The 21,259-nt window shown below is 42.1% G+C and overlaps 1 protein-coding gene across 3 annotated transcripts in view; it reads right to left on the reverse strand.

The window, feature by feature from the left end:
* The window catches only part of AMDHD1 (amidohydrolase domain containing 1), an 868,564-nt gene that overhangs the window by 36,602 nt on the left and 810,703 nt on the right, over window positions 1-21,259 (reverse strand). The window lies entirely within an intron of this gene.

Raw genomic sequence — 21,259 nt, forward strand, 5'->3', positions numbered from 1 at the left:
TACAGACGCCTTAATCCTAAATATATTTTCACATTTCTCTCATATGACTCAACTTAGTTTTTGTCATAAAAACCAAGAAACAACCTGGGGTTTAGAATGAATCCCTTCAGTTACAAGTCTTGAAAGGCCATCTAAAATTACATTATAGGCACCACTCCTGTGATGCTATGCCTGGATGATCTACGTCATGGCAGGCTCTGGCTGAGCTTGCCAAGTAGGACACTTCAGTCATTCTCAACTGACTTTTTTGTTTGCCTTGATAGTCAACACTGCCCTCTTCCATCTGATTAGCACTTCCCTAATATGACAAACATGTTCCTACCAAAAAAGACTGGAATAGCATCATCATCCATATAAGCAAAAAACTGCAGTCCTTTTTGACATATGCCTGATGACAGAGTGGCAGATCAACAAGTGGCAATTATTAAAACTGCACTGTGATTGAATATACAGGTTGACCATGTACATCCATATGTCGGTTACATCATCTGTCTTGTTTGGTAACCTGTCCTACATAAGAGAGCTGTAGGGTTTTAAGTGTGCATAGCTGTACTGATGTGTTGGTTTGCCAGCATGATTCTGGATGCAAAAGGGGGAGCTGTGTGCAGGTATGGTTAATGGCGTGTGGTCTGATGCTTGCAATGTGTGTCGAGATTGTGTGAGTGGTTAAATGTCAGTGATCTGTATTACAAGTTTCTTATACATGTGGTCTGATGTGGGTGTGTGTGCACCAGAGTGATGGATAGGTAGTAGTAGCGTGTGTGTGTGTGTGTCTCAGTGTGTGGAGTGGAAAGGTAGTGAATTACCAAACACAATGTGTGGTCTGAAGCTTGTGTTATGTCTGCGTTTTCTGTTTGTCAATAAAAGTATGTAGGTGTCAGGATGTGGTGTGTGCTTGTTGTGTACTGTATGGAAGGCGACAGCAGCAGTTGCCCCAAGGTGCAAACTCAGAGTAGGTTATACAGGTTTTGTATTTGGAGGTGAGTGGTGACAAGAGTCTGTGTGCGTTAGGTGTGCATTTCCGTGTACGCAATTAGAAGACATGTTGATGTGTAAACTTATCTAAGAGTTTACTGAAATTACTTATTTATTTTTTTGCACTAAATGGTGATTACCTTCAACATTTAAGACCACATACAAGCAAAAGCATGGATACAATATAACCAGGTACAGAAAAGTTGATGCAAGTATTCTTCATCCAAAAGGGCATTTTCGTGAATTCATACAAGCCAAAAGGAGCAAAAAAAAAAAAAAAACCCTCCCCCTTTGCTGCAGGTGTCAGTAATGCATAATAGTATTTGACTCCATCAGATGACTCGGAGGATTCATTTTTTCTAAACAAGCAGAAAGCATCTAAATCTGCATGACTGACTATGCAGTTTTCTACAGTCTAAACAGAACCTGATGCACCTTATCTTTCCTCGGTACTGATGTGACCCAGGGAGTTTTGTATTCCCTAAATTACCACCAAATCAACTTCCACACCTTTCCTCCTGCATAGCTTGCTTGACTTGTTCAGGCACCCAGTAAGGTGTCTGTAGAGTCCCTGTGCCAATAAGATGCTTCACCAGTTGGATGCACTCTATGCAGTGAGGTGTCAGACCGAGCCTCAATGAGACTACCACAAGATCCCCCTTCCGACTCTTCCTAAAGCCACAAGATCCTCCTTCAGACTCTTCGTAAAGCGCACTGCAGATATGCAGTACCACTGTCTCTTTATCATGGTAGGTTTCATAATATTAACACTGTAAGCTTTGTGTTTCTGCTCCTACCTGTCAACACTGAACACACTGTTAATGCTGCTCCCTTCTCACAGTAGTGAGAGGGACCCTCCCCTGCTGCCTGCACTATCAGCTTTGATCCCACTGTGTTTTCTCAGGTTTTAGCTGTCCATACACAGACATTTTGATGAAGATGTGCTTGTGTCAAGACTTTCTGTACTAATACCATATCCTCCCAAAGTCAGGTCCTGAAACAAACATACTCCACAACAATCTCCTATTCATCACAAATTAAACCTCAAATGGTGAAAAACTTGTTAGCTTGTGGAAGAGATAAGGCAGACATTACACCATTCCAACTTCAAATGGTCTGTCAGTGCTCTTACTGTGAAATCAGAATTAATAATTTACCATCGGACTGTCTGTGGATGGTAGGGTGTAGTCTAATGCTTTTGCATAGCACTTGCTCAAACACTTCAATGGGTCTGACAAAAAATTAGCACCCCTGTCTGATATTATTTCATGGGCAATCACTGCACTGCTAAAAATTTCTAACAAGAGAATTCTTCACATTTTCTGACCCAAAAGTGGCAAAGTCACCAAATTATGGTACCTAGTAACATCATCCGTCACCACCAATACATACCACTTACCTCTGGTGCTTGAGGTGTTAAGAGGCCCCATCATGTCTACGGTCACCTTCTGAAATCCTTCCTCAATAAAAAACAAATGCATTATAACAGCTCTGGCTTCATCTTCTGCCTTGCCAATCTTTAGGCACTGCAAGTGTTGCAAGAGTATCTAATATATTTTCCAATACACGGCTAATCATATTTCCTTTTTGTGTACCTCATATGTCCATATGGCCTAAAAAAGGAATATTACAAGTTATGGTCAGAAGTGCCTGACAATAGGGCCTTGAACTACCAGCTGTTGCAACACTTCTCCCCTCTAGCTCTTCCTTAGAAGTCCACTCGTGTAAATAACCCACTGTTCCAGTATACACACTTTCCTCTCCCTGTCCTTGATAAACAGGAGCCTCCTTGGCTGAAATAATTTAAGGTGGGACTTGAAAGTTGTGCGAGTCTCAGCTCTTTTTTCCCATCCTCTCAAGTGCCCCCTTATAAAGGAAGTCCAGTACCTTTTTAACAACTGTGGCTCAGACTCAAGCTTGCTACAACTAGCACCTAGCTCTTTCAGTCCTCTGTTGGAGTTGTGAGAACCTTAGGGGTCACTGCCATGACATTTTCATAGAGTAACTGCTTCAATGTCCTGTACGTGCAATCACATGTACACAAGGTATTGTGACACCAAAACTGTTTTTTATTAAAACATCTACAGAGATGTCTTCAAACAATGACATGTTGGTTTCTCTGCTCCCTCTCTGCCACAGTCTAGTTCATTTCCTAGGTAAGAAATGCATATTTTTCCCTCCTAACAACTGCAGGCTTAAAAAGAGTTATATCTGTATCAGTATCTCTCTTAACAACAGTTTATTTTCCACTACCAGGATACAGTACAGGCTCTTGTGGTAGTCTGTCATCTTCTGTTAACTCTTTCACTAGACTTTTTTTCCCAGCCCTGTTTCTGTGGACAGTTGAATCATACATGGCACACTTTGCTACACTGTAAATATTTAGCTACAGGAAGCCAACATGTACTAGAACCTGGGTCTCCCCCTTGCCTATGAAACCTGCTGTGATGGTTTATACTGTCCCTATGGGTTCCCTCATGCCCATATGCAGTGTTAGGTACAGCTGTGCCAGCCGTGCTGGCTACACAGAGGTTGACATTTCTGCCCATCTCCTCTGCAGTGGTACACTTCCACTGTGTTCACCAGATTCTCGTATCCTCACGCAAAGTACTGAGTACTTGCTCCCTTACATAAGGTCTTGTCTCCCAACATGTTTAAAGCAGTAATGCCACATACCCACCTATTAATATAACTGCTTCGATCTACAGTGACGCCACCAATACTTCCCACTGTCTTTCTACTGTGTTTTTTTTAAATATTTCCTATACGTTTAAGGTATTAACTAGAAACATTCAAAATACTTTTTAAGCTTTGAATAATGTAGACAGCGTCATCCACTTTGGTTAAAGCATGCATTTTCTTACCCATAAGTAAAGGAGTTAAAGACTTCACTCACTATCTTTGTATGGTTCTGACTACACACACACACACACACACACACACATTCAAATGCTTGACTATAAAAGTCATCTCTCTTTATACTGAGGAAACAATTTAGTACTAACTTTGGTATCCAGGCATGGGTATTCACTACTGCTACTCACATTAATTTGAAGGGCGATCTGGTCCTTTTATGTGGTCACAGTCTTTCCCTCTCCTACACCACAGTCAGCTCATGCAAACACTTTTCTTCCTTTTTCTATGGCTTTGGTTTCTCTCTGCTCTTGCTTCTTTTGTACCTTAAACTGTTTCGTTCTCTCGGCTACTCTGAAGCAGCTCATCTCTAGCTCCATTCCAGTTTCTGCACTTCAAACTGCATTTTGATATTCCCTGGGGATATAATGAGCTGTTCTACAGCTCATGCTAATGCTTTCTTTCATCCTCAGTGGATCTGACCTCTTGTCTGCACCTGCTCTTGGTCCTCTGCAGAACCACAGCTAGGTTACATAGTACCCTGTATAGTTCTGCAATTCCCTGACTGGCTGCCCCCTCCTCACGCCTACTGCTACAACCAAAAAAGTCCTCTCAGACTTCAGGCCACAAAAAAATATTTTAAACCTGTAGCAAATCACTTACAAGTTTAACTGGCTTGTTACAGTTAAAATACTACACACGGAAAACTTTAGCCATGATCACAAAAACAGTGTGGTACTTAACTATCAGCACCTGCTAATCGTGTCCCTAATACTTTCAGCCTGGGACAGCTGCCCCCTCTGCCCTCCCACCTTAGCTATACTTTTGTCTTTAGACCTCACCATTACAGTTTCCACAGTTTATTCTGCATTTTCAGATTATTTTAGTTGTACATCTCCTTGCTATGCAACTTCAGCTGCTGATAGACTACTCTGGATTCAGTAGATTGAACTCTCATCTCATCTTTGCTCAGACCCTTTGACTTGCACCTATTGGTCAGTTGTTCCACCAGTAACCTCTAATAAAGTAAATAATTCACGTTTGTCAGTTTTCTAACTTGCTCTGCCTACAAAATAAAAACTGCTGTGCAGTACATGCTTTTATGCATTTACAAAGGTATACACCATCTTTCGGTAAAACTGTTTTGCAGACTATAGAATTGCAGCCAGCAATATGTCAGGGACTGCTTTAAAAGGATACAGGACTAAGACCAATGCCTATGACACCCACATAAGCTTCAAAATGTATGGCTGGAGAACAGAGTTAAGGCCACTTGCATGCTTTTATTCCAACCACTTCATTCTCAGCTCAGAGTCTAGCACAGTCACACGAAAACTGATTTCATAGAGAGGTTAATAATTCATTTTCATCCATCAACCCTTCCTGCTTTAATGGTATCACCCTGTCACCAGCTAGACCAGCCTAGACTCACAGTTACTATGCATTTCTAAAAAGCCAACTGTGTCATATTTTATAGCAGCTAAACACAAAGCAGCATTTCTACAAAGGTCAGATAATACATTGTTACCCTTATACAGTTGAATAATCATTCAGACTTGAGTTTTTGTAGCTGAATAATAAAATATTTTACTCAAAATTATAGAACGCATAATGGTTGTTGTTGTCTTTCGGCTTTTCCCAGTTAGGGGTCGCCACAGCGGAACTCCGGTCCGCTAATAATTGGCAGTTAGTTTTTATGGTGTCGAGTTGCCAGCCCGATGCCCAACTTTCAACAAAGGCACACCCATTCAACGCATGTCTTTCGAACGCCCACTCGACCGCGGGGAGGACATGCAGACTCCACACAGAAGGCACTCCCAACCCAAGCCGAGAATCGAACGGGAGAACCTCTTGCTGTGAGGCAACAATGCTACCGCTGCACCACCTAGTTAATTAAATGTACAGAAAACACACTGATGTTCAGGAAAATTTAGATAAAAATTGCTGAACAGTTACCTTCAGAAATACATTAACTACACTCTAACTGTTCCTACCACCATTATTATCTCAGCAAGGTGACTTGACTTAAGTATTACTGACTTGTACATTCACTCAACTTAAAACAAATAAAAAAAAAAAAAAAAAACATGCAAACTCTATACAGACATGTGCTGTGTCCCAGAAGGTGACTCTTTCTTTCAAAGGTTAGTAACTGCTCCTAGTCTAGCAGCACACATAACAGAGAGGAAAAATAGCTAATGAATAGTTCTTAACAGCAAGGGGGGGTAATCTGGGAGGAAGTTCTACAGGCGGTCTCCCGTACTCTTTGAATTTCGTTTTTTCTAAAGAATGAATACGATTCTCTATCAGACTATGTAATACCTTTAAAATGACTGACCTGAAAATTTGCTCTCTTTTGGCTTTTACTTCATCTAGCAGGATTTGAGTTGCTGGTCCTTTTGTGCAGTGAACCCTGGACTATTTTACTCACAGATAGGAAGTATTTGTCTTCTAATAGCTTCCTTCACACATAAATTTATATTAGATAGTACTGTTAAAGCAAATGCTCTCACATAGCTGTAACTAAATTGCCTAGTCTTGGAAAGACCAGCTCATTGAGACACTTCAAAAAATCTTCACTTTTTCTGTAGCACGGGAGGGCTCAGGAGGTTGGCTAGAGCAGACCTAAGACTAAGGTTATGAAGTTACACATTTTTCTTGCTCTCCACATGGTACAAAAACATACTGAATAGCATCCTGACAAAACATTCCTGCTAACTGTACTAAGCTAGATGTCACCCATTCTCTTCTTAAACTGACCTCAATCATGTGCTGTCCTGTAATTCACCAAAAAAAGGAAATGAATACAAAAAATGATACCATTAAAAACTACTTCTAAGTTGTCCTGAACAATCAACTTGTGTCAATTAACTGGGGATACAAGTTAGATTGCTTGGCACCTCCTCCTCTCACCCTTTTGGTTAATCATTCAAGGCTCTTTACAACATTAACTGCATTGCCAAAATCTTCCCAGTGAAGCATAAATATGTTGGAAAATTTTACAGTTAGCCCAAGTACTATAGCTACAAAAACAAAAACAAATTATTTAACAAAAAGAGAGGAGACAGAGCCTTTAAACGTTTACCCAATCTAACACAACACGGCTAAGGTCAAACCAATCCAAACAGAACCAACTAAAACAATCAAATGAAGCAACATTTTAGCTGAGGTAAAACTTGACATCAGGACAGGTGACGATGTCCTCTGGAACCACAAAAGATAAGGAGAAAGGAATGATATGATCATAACATTTCCAAAACATTTACATAATACACAAGCATACAGATATAGACCAGGGAAGTAAATATTCTGGGAGTTATTGCTAGGCTTGTATAGGCCCTAGGGGCGATAGCCTAGTGGTGAACCTAAGTCTAGCTCCTAAGGAGAAGCAGCATCCACTCTTTCTCCTTGCAGCATGATCCCAGTCTGAGATTATACTCAAAACAAATCACCTTTGCTCTCAGAAAAGGTCAAACACCAATTCAACAAGGTCCAAATTACATACCAGAAAGTCTAATTTGTGTATGTTAAAATATTCTAACCCCCCCACCCCATTCATTTTAAAACAGCTTACATCCCATACCTGGAAAGTGGCTTTTTTGTCTGTTTGATACCCTCTGCTGACCATTGTCTCGTCTTCTCCAGTCACCTAACTGGCTTATTTCTTCCCCTTCTGCTGCCAGGGGCACGGGAAAGGATTAAGCCCCTAAACCCCTTGTTTTGGTTTAAGGCTTGCTCTTGGTCAGCTGACCTGAGAACTGAATGTCCTTACCTCCACGGTGATGGAGGCCCCATCTTCAAACAGCATGCAATGAGGCACTACGAGGTCACACCCCAGTTTCATGGTAGCATGTCACCTCCACTGCTCTTCTGCCCTCTTCATAATCTGGAATGCACTTTGCCCTGTTACACATTATACACTGGCAACACAGAATCTGCACTTCTCCCAGCCATGTCATCCCTGTCATTCTCCCCAAAGACAGGTGACAGGACACAGCCCCTTCACCTTCCCTTCTTGGCCCCTCCAGAAATAGGTAACAGTGTTCATCTACATTAAATCCTTCACTACCTGGTTCTACTGTAATGGCTATCCCTTACATTTGCATTGGTAGAGCGTTGAATAGGCATTGGTGTCATCTGCCAACCCTGTATGACATAATACTGATGGGCGGAGAAGGGTTTTAAATTCACAGAAGCACTGCAGGGTGTTGGAAGCTCTATGCAATGCTACTCCAAAAGTTTTCACAATCCAGTGCAATATGTGTATATATACTTCTTACTGTTTCATACATTAGACTAATTTCTTATTTGATGTGAATACAGTTGTTAGAACCACAAACTACCAGCACATTAACATGCTGCTTTCATTTTATGCAAAACAGTAACTAGGTTTTATTTCTATGGAAATACAACTTTTTTCCTCAAAAAATTGGAAGCTAAGAGGTTTGCTGCTGTCATAGCCAAAGTATCAGACGCATGACACTACTATTAATATCCTTAACTAAAGATGGAGAAGTAACATTTAATAATACAACTGATAAATCTCTAGATCAAGTTTGTCCTAGTACATTATGTGCAGGCTCTGTCGTACATTTATAAACATACTGTGCACATGAAATGGCACTTTGCAGTTGGCACCCTGTGACCACTTAACATCTCCTTTTCTGCATAGGAAAAGGTAGGAAATAAACCGTACATCCACTGCAAATAAATACTGCATAAAGAAAATGATTCTTTTATATGTAGTGGGAGACCAGGAAGGTATACCTAAATGGATCTACTTTGATCAAAAATGTTACATCGAAGAAAGTAGTACCAACTCCGAGATCGCACTACAGCGAAGAAAATGGAACATTTCCATTCCGCACTGTATTGTGATCTCAGTACTACGTTGTCGAAGTTTTGGTACTTCGAACAACTGGGTACAACCAAGTAGGTTTTGAAGTACTGAAACCTCATACAAACGAAGTAGACCCACCTAAACAATATGGAAAAAAAACTCATATGCCAAACAGGTATTTCAAAATTAATTTTCTCTTATGAACTTGTACTACACTGGACATATAAAAAATACTGACATAAGCATCTTAGGATTTCAGCTCCAATACAAAACAGCACTTTAGAATCTCAAGGCCTAACAGCAAAGATAGCTGCAACACCCTTTAGGGTGAGAAAATGCAGCTATGGTGAATCTAGCACAGGAGAATGGAGTCTGAGCTAGAATTATCCACCAGAAAAACTTCTAAGGTTAGCCCAATTTTAGGAAATATTAAGTGGATCAATGATACTAAATACAAACTTGTATGTTTGACCACCTCTACAGAACTATTGGTTCTTTTGCCTCGGATATCCCTTGGTCTGACTGATCTTAGGGGAGACCTATTAGGCTTAATTAGTACCCCAAATCTAAATTACGTTAAGGATGCCAGCAGAGGTACAGAATGAGATCCTGCTGCTGTAATGTAATGACAGCAATGAAATAAGTCAAGAGAATTCTTAACGCTACATGTGGCTTATCTTCCCTCTGGATTGAAATCTAAAGATGTAAGATATAACCAAGTTCCTGCTAATATCCTGATTAAAACGGTTTAGGGGACACTTTCTTTTGTGCTTCCCAACCCCACAACTTTGTGGAGAACACCTCCTCACATTCAATGGCTGCACAATATACAAGTGTTAGACTTTTATATGAAAGAAGTTTAGTTTCATAAAAAATATCTAACTTGTTGATCAATGAGACTTGGTAAGCCACTGCCAGAAAAACACTCCTCTCAGACTGGGATACTGGCTATCTAACACTTCTCTCTGCTGGAAACAACACTGCACTCATTCAATCAGCCAAGAATAAGATACTTAAGATTCCTATACCTAGCTAACAAATACTTGCATCACTACACTGCTCTTAACTCAAACTGGTTACGTGCTACAGCTAGAGCTACTTCACTGTTCAATACATTCATCCCCAAAATATTAAATGATGGCTACGGCCCACCACTCCTCAGCAGGCTACAGTTTAGAAACAGATCCTATACTCTTAGAAATAATAATGATTGCATTCAGTTATACAGGCCCACATTCACACCTGGTATGTGTGAAAGAGCTTTCCCAAATACAGTTCCATCTGTTTGGTGCAATCTCCTGTCTTATGAGGTACATTCCAAAAGGGGCGTTGTACTCTATAATGGGTCTAATGAGTGCCGAATAGAGGGGAACAATGACCTCTCTTTTACTGGATGAGAACCCTTTTGTGATGAGGTGTGCCACATAAAAGGATTTCCTGACTACTGTGGCAATGTGATTATCAAAGGAGAGACTACTGTCCACCTGGGTCCCAAGATCTCTTATCACACATTTGGCGTTAAGTAGATTGCCACTTATGTGGTAGTTCATGGGTACAGAGTTTTTACCAAAGAGGATAACAATGCACTTTTTGGCATTGAGCTTGAGGCCATGCCTCTGACACCAGGCATCTGTCTCAGTGAGGCCCTTCTGTAGATGTCCACATCATCATGTGGGGACTCAACTATGGCTCCTAGTTTGCAGTCATCTGCGAACTTCGTTAGCCAGAGGCCTTCTGTGTTAGCCTGTACTTCAGAGAAGTAGACACCAAACAGGAGAGGTCCCAGGATTGAACCCTGTGGTACTCCACTTGTCACTGGTTTGAAGTCAGATTTGGAGTCTGCAACTTTTACAGTGTGGGTTCTGTCAGTGAGCCAGTTGGCAACCCATCTTGTGACGTAGGGATTTACATCTAGTTTAGTGAGTTTAGCTATAATTCCAGAATGGGGGATGGTGTTGAAAGCCTTGGCGAGGTCAAGATAGGCTATGTGAACCACCTTACCATTGTCTACGGCTTTGGTGACTGCCTCAAAGTCGTTGATCAGGTTCAGAAGGCATGATCTGCCTTTCACAAACCCAAACTGGGTGGGGTTTAGAGTTTGGAGGTTACCAATGTCTTTGTTTATGAATTCCATGATGATACGTTCCGTGGCCTTGCAGACCAGGCCCATCAGGCTAATAGGGCGATAGTTCCCAGGATCAGTGGTGACTCCCCCTTTGTGGAGTGGGATAACTGTTGCTGTGTGCCATTCAGTGGGCACAAAGTCTGACATGAGACTATGATTGAACATGGTGCTTAGGTGGGGAGCCAGTTTGTTCTGAAGTTCGTGTAAAAAGCAGCCTGGGATGTTGTCCAGCCCATGGATGTTGTGTTTTTGGTTTTAGAGTGTGCAGCTTTTACCTGCATAGATGTGTTTACAGGGACTCTGCATTCTTCATGTATAGATATGGGGCTTTTAGGGGGTGAGAGGGCGGTAAAGTTAGCACTGAACCTATCTGCCAGGATGTTGGCAATATCAGTCAATATCAGTTGGTTATGCAATTTTTGTGCCATTGTGCTGTAATTCAGAGCAGATCTGGGTGTTGCCATTTAGATTCTTGACATAGCTATAGAATGCTTTGTGGTTGCCCTTAGAATCAGTGGCGATTTTGTTTTTGTAGCTAGCTTTGGAGGCTGTTATAAGGGATCTCAGCTTCTTACTGAGGCTGACCAGGGAGCTCCTCTACTCATGTGATTTTACTCTCTTTTGCAACAGTTTCTTCCTTCTGTTGTAGAGTTTGTTCATGGCAGGGGACCACCAGACTGACCCGCCCCCCCTTTTTTTGGAGGATAGCATCTTGGTTCTGTTTGGGATAGCACGATCCATGGACTCGTGTAAGTGCTTATAGAGTGCATTTGTGTAGGATTCAGCAGTCATAACTGTATCCATCTGCATGGGTGTCATGAAGTTCGCCACTTCTGTCTTAAGAAACATGAAGTTGACTTTGGAGAATATTTTACCGTGGTTTCCTTAATGGTGGGTGGGGGCGGGATGCGGACATCTAGGGTGATTAGTTTATGGTCGGATCTGACCAATGAGGAGATGACTTCAGGTGTGGAACACTGGTCACTCATATTGGTAATGACTAGGTCTAGGATACTGTTGCCCCTGGTGGGGGTATGGATACGTTGAGCCAGGGAATTGGAATTTATGAATTCCAGAAAGCCTTGAGCGAAGAGTTGGTACATGAGTAGTTTTCCCAGTTAATGGTGGGGTAGTTGAAATCATCCATTATTAGGGTGTTTGGTTGAACCCTAATATTTTCCAGTATATCAAGAAAAGAGGAGTGGGAATCCCGGGCATGGTGTGGGATCTGTAGCAAGCTACAATTTGGATTGCAGTTTTGCCCAGAGTTAGCTGCACTTGGATAACCTCAGATGCATTATACTGCGCAACTAGCCTGGAGGTGTCGATGTCCTTAATGAATATGGACACACCTCCGCCTTTGGTGTTCTGGCCCAGGTTAGATGGCCGAAAAGTGTGGTATGAATTATACCCTGGTAATGCAGGGGTGCTCTCTAGAGCCTTGAACCAGGTCTTACGTCACTGCACAGATATCGATGTTCTCCATTTTAAGGAGTGCCTCGAGTGATTGCATTTTGAGATTTAGACTTCTAGCATTGAGTAGCACTACCCCCAGTTTTTGCTTGCCTGTTCCTGTTATGGTGGTGAATTTGTCATTTGAACCTTGCCTAAAAAAGGCACTATAGGGGTGACAAGATGAGTACATGATTGAGATGAGTGTACGACTGTGAGATGTTTACCCTGCTATCTTAATTTTATATACTTTTTGTTTTGGCTCTCACATTTGTGGTGAACACATTTCCTGCCAGCATATGCCATGAATGAGACTAGAACACAGCATGCCTACCCACATGACCCTCCCCGTGGAGATTCAGAAAACAGTATGCAAGACAGAAAAACAAAGGGGGAACACTATACATATATATATATATATATATATATATATATATATATTACATTATATTATATATCTATCTTAAAGATTACTTCAACTGCAGCCACTGGATGAAGCAGACCATCCAGTCAGATGGAAGTAATGGGAGCATAATTAGTACTCCCTGAAAAAGGATGTCTGGTATGGTTAACACATGGTCTTATAATTCAGTACTTGGAGCTCTCTTTTGGTAGGTATTTCGCAAGAATCTCAGGCAGTATAAATAAATCTCCATCGAGTTTGGACCAATGAAGGGCCAAAAGGCACCAACTTAAAAAGTTCAGCCCTGCAAAACCAACCTGCCAAATGCTGCCAACCCGGTGACTCATAATAACTCTTTGTGGAGATAAGCAAAGATAATAAAGTGGTTATGACAAGAATATACCTGTGAAAGTAACATTTTTGAAACAAGTAACGGATGTAACCACAACTCTGATGGGATGGGCTTTAGACAGCATAATTTTCCAAAGGCTGTGAGCTGCATGACGGCAAAAAACAATGCTGTTAGTAACACACTTAGAAAGGCTTTGCTTAGCATTTCCTATCCCTTCCCTTCCTGAAACAAAGGAGATGTAATGAGAATTATCTACTTACCATGAAGACACATCTTGAAGAAGAAAGCCCATCTTCTGTAACCAGCATACATTAGAATCCCTCAGCAGATAACATTTTTTCCAGGCTCCCTTCCCATCATCCATTACAGATGCTACTTTCTCAAAGAGGTGCTAGAAGAAACTCCACAGGGGTGCGCTTGTCTGTATTAGGTTAGGTAAAGAAGCTGTGACTTTCTACTTCCTCCAGAGTAAAAATGTAAATCCAAATAACTTCCTCACAAAGAAAAGCTGCATATATAATCAGAATGTTCTAATCCTAAATAAGGTGACACAGCTGCTGACGGGAAGCAGAGTAAAAATATCAACGCTCTGCTGATGTGTTTACATTTGAAACAGTTTCACCTTCACAAAGCTCTGCTGCCTTTCAAAAAAAAAAATTGTATAGTTTGTGAAGTTTGTCAGATTTTATATCTTTGCTGCAAATTCAATGAAAAAAGTGCAGGTTTATACAGTTTTTCACATTTTACTTATTCACTATAAAAACAACTGCAAATTTTGGATATTTGCTGCATGTTTACTGAAAGAAAACTGTTTTTTAGCAACTTTTCACAAGGGTAATCAATAAAAAGCATACTCAATGAAATGAACTACAGAGCTACTGGACATGCAGTCTTAAGATGATGAGCAAGCCTGTCAGTCGTGAAATTCAATCCTGAAGAAGTGTTTTCACAGGAGGGTGGCAATGCATATCGCTATAAGGAACCGTTTGACAAATCAAGCTGGACTCCAGCCATGTTCTCCATAAAGTCATGCTGGATAGAAATGCCAAAGCCAAGCACATTCTGACTTTGAAATAACAGTCATCCAGGCGTTTAACCAAATGAGGTGGCAGAAATGCCTCCCAACTTAGAAAGAGAATTTCTTCTGTTTAGCTGAACAGCACTGATGAATTGAAGTCTCCCAGGTGGCTTCAATTCCCCTCTGAGATTCACTCCTGAAGGTCATGTGGCAGCAAAGATCTACACTGGGTTTCACTTTCTAAGGTGGAGCCAAACCAGTCTATTTGCAAAGGGAAATTTCCACAGTTTGCACTGGAAAGGTTTCCTATACTTCTAGGGACCTGAGTGCCAGAAGCTGTTCTTCAAACCCAATAATAATAATAATAATAAGGATTCCTGGGCTTTTCTAAAATCTGAAATTTGGCATGGAATTACAGAGTATGTTGAGAAGACATTCAGGAATATGTTGACACAGGACTGAGAGCATGTCCCCAAACCCTCTCCCTCAAAACCTGACCCTAACTTCCTTTTCCTTCTGGACCAAGTGAAATAGAGGCAAGACAACATTCTCCTGTGTGGTGAGCAGATCAATCTTCAGTCTGCCCCACTCAAAAGATTCTATCCAAATACGACCCCCAATCTATATTCCAGAAAGACACTAGAGAGATTACATAGGAGTACCTGTAAATAATTTTAACTCTCTTGCGATTAAAATATGAAAGTGAGAAGCTTCTATGACCAGACCCACACTCTCTCTCTACACAGGGAGTAAGACTATATGCTGCCCTGTTTAAGTACCACTCAATGGACTAGTTATGTGATCTGATTAGCAGGGGGGTTGACACCTCAACACTACCTTCAAAGCTTTGTAAGTAAGAAGTGCTTGAAACTCCATCTGGTTTATGTTGAGTACTTCCAGACATTTCCCGGGTTGAGAAGCAGCAGCGGAAGGCTCTTTTTTTCTAAGGGAATCACCTGTCTCCTGAACATGAAACAAATTTGGTTGCAGGAAAGGAAGCTAATGGAAATGGCCCAGTACTACTATGAAGTGAGATGACAAGTGACTGACACTAGAAAAAGATCCATGAGCACATGGTCACTTCCCAACCACTCAACTGCAACATCCACATCATTATCCATAAGAAAACCATAGGACGTCCCCACTCCTGAGCCAGCAATCAAGGAGCCTGAATCCTCAACACACTGACACTGGAGAAAGACGTTCACTGGGAACAAAAATAGATGCACAGTATTTCCAGATGTAGCTCTCTGCATCAAGAGCAATTTCCCTAAAGAGCACACAGGGAACACATATAATCTGGGGTCTAGATCTCTCTCTGCCTCCCTCCAGGTCCTTAGTAAGACTCCCCACTGGCACAGCTATAGAGTTGAGTCCTCAGCTGAGCATCCAAGCCAAGTCCTCCAGCAGCCTCTCTGTGAAACACACTATAAGGTAGTTACTGCCACCAGACACAACAAAGCCAACTACTCTAAGGCTCTTACAAGGGTACCCAATTATACTGAGTGAAGTTAGTATTAGTACAAACGGTAGTGTGCTGACCAATGCAGTAATGCTTTCAGGAGTGGCCACAGTCAACAAATAGATAAAAGAGTACTCTCAAAGGTTAAATATCCTCTAAAGGCCCAGCCACATTGAAAAGTTTAAATATATTTCATAATAAATAATAAAAGAACATAAAAAGCTAATTACTTAAAATAAACACCAGACTTTCAATCACAGGAAATATTAAAATAACAAAGATGAACAGATTCACACAGACACAGAAAAACAGTACTTAACAAATCTCACTATATTTTCCTGACTGATCTAAAGAACTACTATTCCCTGGTCACTTACTAGAGCAAGGTAAGATGAAGTAGATGAGGGGTCCTTCTATGTCATGTTTCAAAAACAGAGTGCTAGGAGACTTCAATCTCATCTAGTATTAAAATATCATTACAGAGCTGGCTTACAAAATGACATCACACACACACCTGGTCATATGAACTTTGGTTCCCATACTACCCACTTGGCTAGAAGCTGCCAGGATTTAACACGTGTCAATAATACCCACACACAGAGCTTTGCTAAGATCTGTAGCAGCCTCTGGAAATCATAAAACAATTTTGAACTTCTACCCTTCCAGAGTAGCAATTAGTTCCCTGCTAAAACCAATAGAGAAGGCTGCCTAGTACTTGTTTTCCCAGATGTTTAGTCTCTGGCTGCAATCAAAACTGTAAGACACAACCTTTATGGCCTAAATTAAGTAATTTAACTTCCTACTATTTTTCAAAATTAGATGGACTGAGATTAACATTTTCTCTTCCAGTATCCTCTCTTAAAACATATACATTTAATTAGTTACAATACAATCAGGACCCACTGTTGGTACATTTTTAAGACAAGCAGCTTTACAAATACATTTTTCAACATAAGTATCTATATAAATCAGTTTGATATAAAAATTACATAATTCTTTACAAAATTCCAGCTAGCTGTGCTGGCATATGTTACACTTCCACTGCCCTACTTCTCCTGACATACCTGGCAATACCTCACAATGTCACATCTTTTCCCCCTTTGAAGGCTCAAGCTAGTTTTTCAAGTGACCCTTGAGAAATGTGGCTTGACAGGAACAGGCCTGTCTGGGAATACATTAAACCATGCCCTGCCTTGAAAACCCATCTATCTGCATTGGCACTGCTGATCCCACTAGAGTGTTGCACTGTCATGTCATATTCCTGCAACCCTAGGCTCCACCTTAATAATTTGGCATTTTGCTGGCTGGCTTGATGTAGCCATAGATCGTCCACAGACTCCTCCTACCCCTACTGCAAACACTTAGCACAAGGGCCTCCCTATCATGGTAAGGCTTCATGTTAACATGGTACAGTCTGTGCCCCTGCCTCCTGCCTAGCAGTTCTACATGTATTTAACATCACTAACCTTCCCTACCAATTTAAGGGTCCCTCCAAGCTGCTTGCAGCTCACTGTGTCTGACAGGAATGAGAACCATAACCTGCTGTCCCACAGCACACTCTGGCTCGAGCATTCCTGTCATACCACACCTTTTTCTGCTGTTGGGCTCCTGCCAGGTTTGCATGGGCCAAGCCCATGAGCTCCCTAAGCCTTGTCCTGAGGTTTAGGACATATGCTACAACAGACACCTTGTGTAAATCACACTCACCTCCCACTCATCATGAATCAAATCTAAAGGCCCCCTTCACCCTATGCCCACATAGCAGTGGCTTCCTGGGGTACCTCTATGTAGGCAAAAGGGCAGACAGGGCAGATATTTATCCCACTGTCTTTTAAACTGGTCTGCAAATCCCCGTATCATGGCCTTTAGTGTAGACTTTAATCTCTCAACAAGACCATTAGTCTGGGGATAGTAGCGGGTGGTCTTTATGTGCTTCACCCAACAGCGCTTCCACAGACAAGCCATCAGGCCTGACATGAAATTGGCACCTCTGTTAGTCAGTATTTCTCTTTGGAAAACTACCCTGCTGAAAATCTTTAACAAAACATTTGGCACCTTCTTTGCCTCGATGGTAGACAGAGCCACCACTTCAGGGTATCTAGTAGCATTAATCAACTACCACCAGGATATAAAAATAAATGAAGCCGAACTACCACTGTAAAGGTAAACCCCTTTAATAGCAAATTAAAATGAATACAAGTAAGCGCTTTCGCGATCTGCGTGATCGCTTCTTCAGACAGAATAAGAAATCAACTTGCACAATCAGACCATCTCAAAAAACTCCAGCTTTACTCCGTCGCATATCGCCCACTCAGAGGCGATCTCTGCCTAACATACAAAGCTATGTCAAACCCAGAGCTGTTGGACATGCTCCACTTAAAGAAGTCCCAATCCCTCTGAGCTACATGCTCTAGGGTCCTAAACCTTGTCACCACAACAAACAGAACATGACGGAGGGAAAGATTCCTGTCCCAGAGACTTCCCATACTCTGGAATAAACTACCTATCTATATCAAACAAAGCTCCTCATTAGTACTCAAGAAAAATCTTGATGATTGGATGGGAAATAAGAAATTCACCCCGGGGATCATTTCTGTGGCTCTGCTCGACAGTGGCACAGGAAAATAATTTTCTTGGGTGGCAAAAGCCAGGGTACCTTTTTTTTTTGGCTGGGCTTGTATAGGCCCTAGGGCCGATAGCCTAGTACCTACCTATGAACAAATTTCTATGTAACAAACAACCAATCAAGCTTATGCTGTTAATCAAATAATCAAACACCTATGCAAATTAGTTTACAACCACATAATTAAAACATATCATTCTATCATTCATAAAACATAGAAAAATATTACACTCCTTAATCACAGGCAAAGGCATCAAAGGAACTTTGACTATCCCCTGCCTTGCCTATTTTTTTGCACTGCTCACAGGTTCTGCAGTACCTTGTTACATCCCTTGCAATCCCAGGCCAATAAAAGTTCTGCATAATACGGTCTCTTGGTACACTTTATGGCCATACGTCCTGCAAAAGGAATGTCATGGGCTATGGCCAGAAGTGTCAGATGCTAGGCTCTAGGCACTACCAACTGCTGTATTACCTCACCCTCTAGCCCTCTCTCAGGGGTCCACTCTCTATACAGCAACCTTTTGTTCCAGTATACAGACTCCCTTTTCCTTGAGAATCAGGTGCCTCCCTAGCTACCTCCCTCAAGCCTCTTAGTGTAGGTTCCAAGAGCCAAGACAGTCTCAATTCTATCTCTGTGACCCTTCCTAGCTCCCCTTCCACAGGAAGTCTGGTATTCTCTGACAGCGGATGCCTCACTGTCACAGCCTGGGTACCATCACTCACTTCTGTCCTTGCAGTCACTCTGTCCAAGGAAACATCAGTACCTTCCAGCAGCTGTGGCTCAACTTCCGGCTCACTGCTACAGGGTAGCTTCTTCCCTGAAACAGCCACCTCACCAGCCCTGGCTTCAGGTGTGGGGTCTGTCTGGGTCTCCCCCAGGTGACCAGACCCACATGCCTATCTCCAAGTCTTATTGCATGTAACTGCATACACACAAGTTACTGCATTGTCAGAATCATTCCCCATCAAAACATCTGCAGGAATATCCTCAAACACACCTTGCTTGCTTCCTTTTCCGCCTTTCCAGTCAAAGTGAACCCTGGCCAAAGGCATTTGGAATGCAGTCGCTCCTAAAGCTCGGACTGGAGTGGACTGCCCAAGCAATTACTGTTCCTCTTCAACCACTGCAGGCTTCACAATGGGTATGTCAGAGGCTGTTTCTCTCTTAGCAGTGGCCTGTTTTCCATCCACTAAGATTGGATATAAACTCTGGTGATAGTTTAGTACTCCTGTTGTCTCCAGATAACTTACCACTGGCATACTGTTGTTTCCATTTGCTGGCTCCTCCTTTTGTTCCCCACCTTGCTTCCATGGACCTCTATAAGATACATGGCCTTACTGGTTACATTTAAAACATTTAACCCTTGATCCTGGCCATGTACCTGAACCAGTGGCTTCCCCTGTTACTGGTGGACTCTGCTGGGGTGGTTTAGGCTGCCCACCACGGTCTCCTTGTATCCATGTGCAGCACTGGGTATCCCCTTCCTGTGCAGTGATGCCCTGCTTGGCAAGTAGAGATACCCTTTTTTCTCCAACTCATCTGCAGAGTTACACTTCTGGCCTGCTAACCAGATTCTCATGTCTTCAGGAAAAAGTACAGTTTTGTACCTACCATAAATGTAGATGTTCAAGTGCTAATACAGCTGCAGTCATAGCAGATGGGTTATCCTGCCGTCAGGCGGGTCCTCGGTCGGCCGAATTCCAAAGTCTAGGTCCGGCGTCGGTTGTTGTCGCTTCTTCCCTGACGTCAGTGCGGCAGGGGTATAAAAGAACCAGCCGACGCCATCTTCAGTTTTTCTTGCCCCAGATGTCAGGTGCCCCCAGAAGGAAGGCAAAACATAAACTTATGTAATAATGCAATGTAAAATAATCAAAAAACAGTGGTTTGCAAGCAAATACACCATAAAAGAATACCCCAATCAGGTTGTATGAGGAGGTGTTTGTCATAAGGCTTGTCCCAAGAGGGGATGGAGGGAGGGAAACCTGGACTGCAGCTGTATTAGCACTCGAACATCTACATTTATAGTAGGTACAAAACTGTACTATGTTCATCGTGCATACAGCTGCAGTCATAACAGATGGGTAGAATCCCAAAGCTAAAAAGGGGTGGCAGGCACTAAGTGGAACTAGGAGGAGCAAGGATGCCCTGCAAGCAAGACTGCTGTGGCAAAGCCCGCTCTAGATTTAGAGTAAAGTGGAAGGTGATGGTGCTTGGAGAAAGTGTGCACAGAACTCCAAGTGGCTGCTTCCAAAATGTCCTTGGTAGGAACCCCCCTGAGGAAAGCTGCAGAGGTAGCTTTGGCCCTTGTGGAGTGAGATCTGATGCTTGTAGGCACAGTTTTTCCATGAAATGAGTAACAAAAGCGTATGCAGTGGGCTATCCATTTTGAGATTGTCTGTTTGGAGATAGCCTTTCCTTGAGCACCTGTAGCATAGGACACAAAGAGTTGCTCGGATTTTCTGAATGGCTTTGTCCTGTCCAAATAATAATGAAGTTGTCTGTGAATGTCCAAGGAATGTAGTAGTCTTTCCCCTTTGTTTTGTGGGTTAGGATAAAAGGTAGGTAAGTGGATAGTCTGATTCAAGGCTACACTGGATACTACCTTTGGCATAAAGGAAGGGTTGGTTCGTAAGGAAACTCTGTCCTGATGGAAAATGATGAAAGGTTGCACAGCCATGAGGGCCTGTAGTTCCGAAACCCTGCGTGATGAGGTGATAGCCAGAAGGAAGGCTGTTTTCCATGACAAATATTGCAGTTCTGTTGAAGCAGCTGGCTGAAATGGAGGCAGGGTCAGTTTTTCCAAAATGAAGTTGAGGTCCCAAGCAGGTACTGGTGGTTTCCTTGGGGGTTTTATATTCTTAGCCCCCTCTGAGGAACTGTCTTAAGAGAGGATGAGAGAATAAAGGAGGATCTGTGTTGTATTGTGCAGAAATGGCTGAAGCATGGATCTTGATGGAGAAGGAAAGTCCACTGTTTAACATCTCAGCTAGGTACTGTAATATTTGAGGTAAATTTAGTACCCAAGGATTCTGGCCCTTTTTCTGATTCCAGGCACAAAACCGTTTCCATTTGGCGGAGTAGGCTTTTCTAGTAGAAGGTCTTCTGGCCTCCAATATGACATCCTGCACCTCCTTGGAGAGGAGGGTCTGTTG

This window comes from Protopterus annectens, chromosome 11.part0 (assembly GCF_019279795.1).
Source record: "Protopterus annectens isolate FY-2018-M chromosome 11.part0, PAN1.0, whole genome shotgun sequence".
Taxonomy (NCBI): Eukaryota; Metazoa; Chordata; order Ceratodontiformes; family Protopteridae; genus Protopterus; species Protopterus annectens.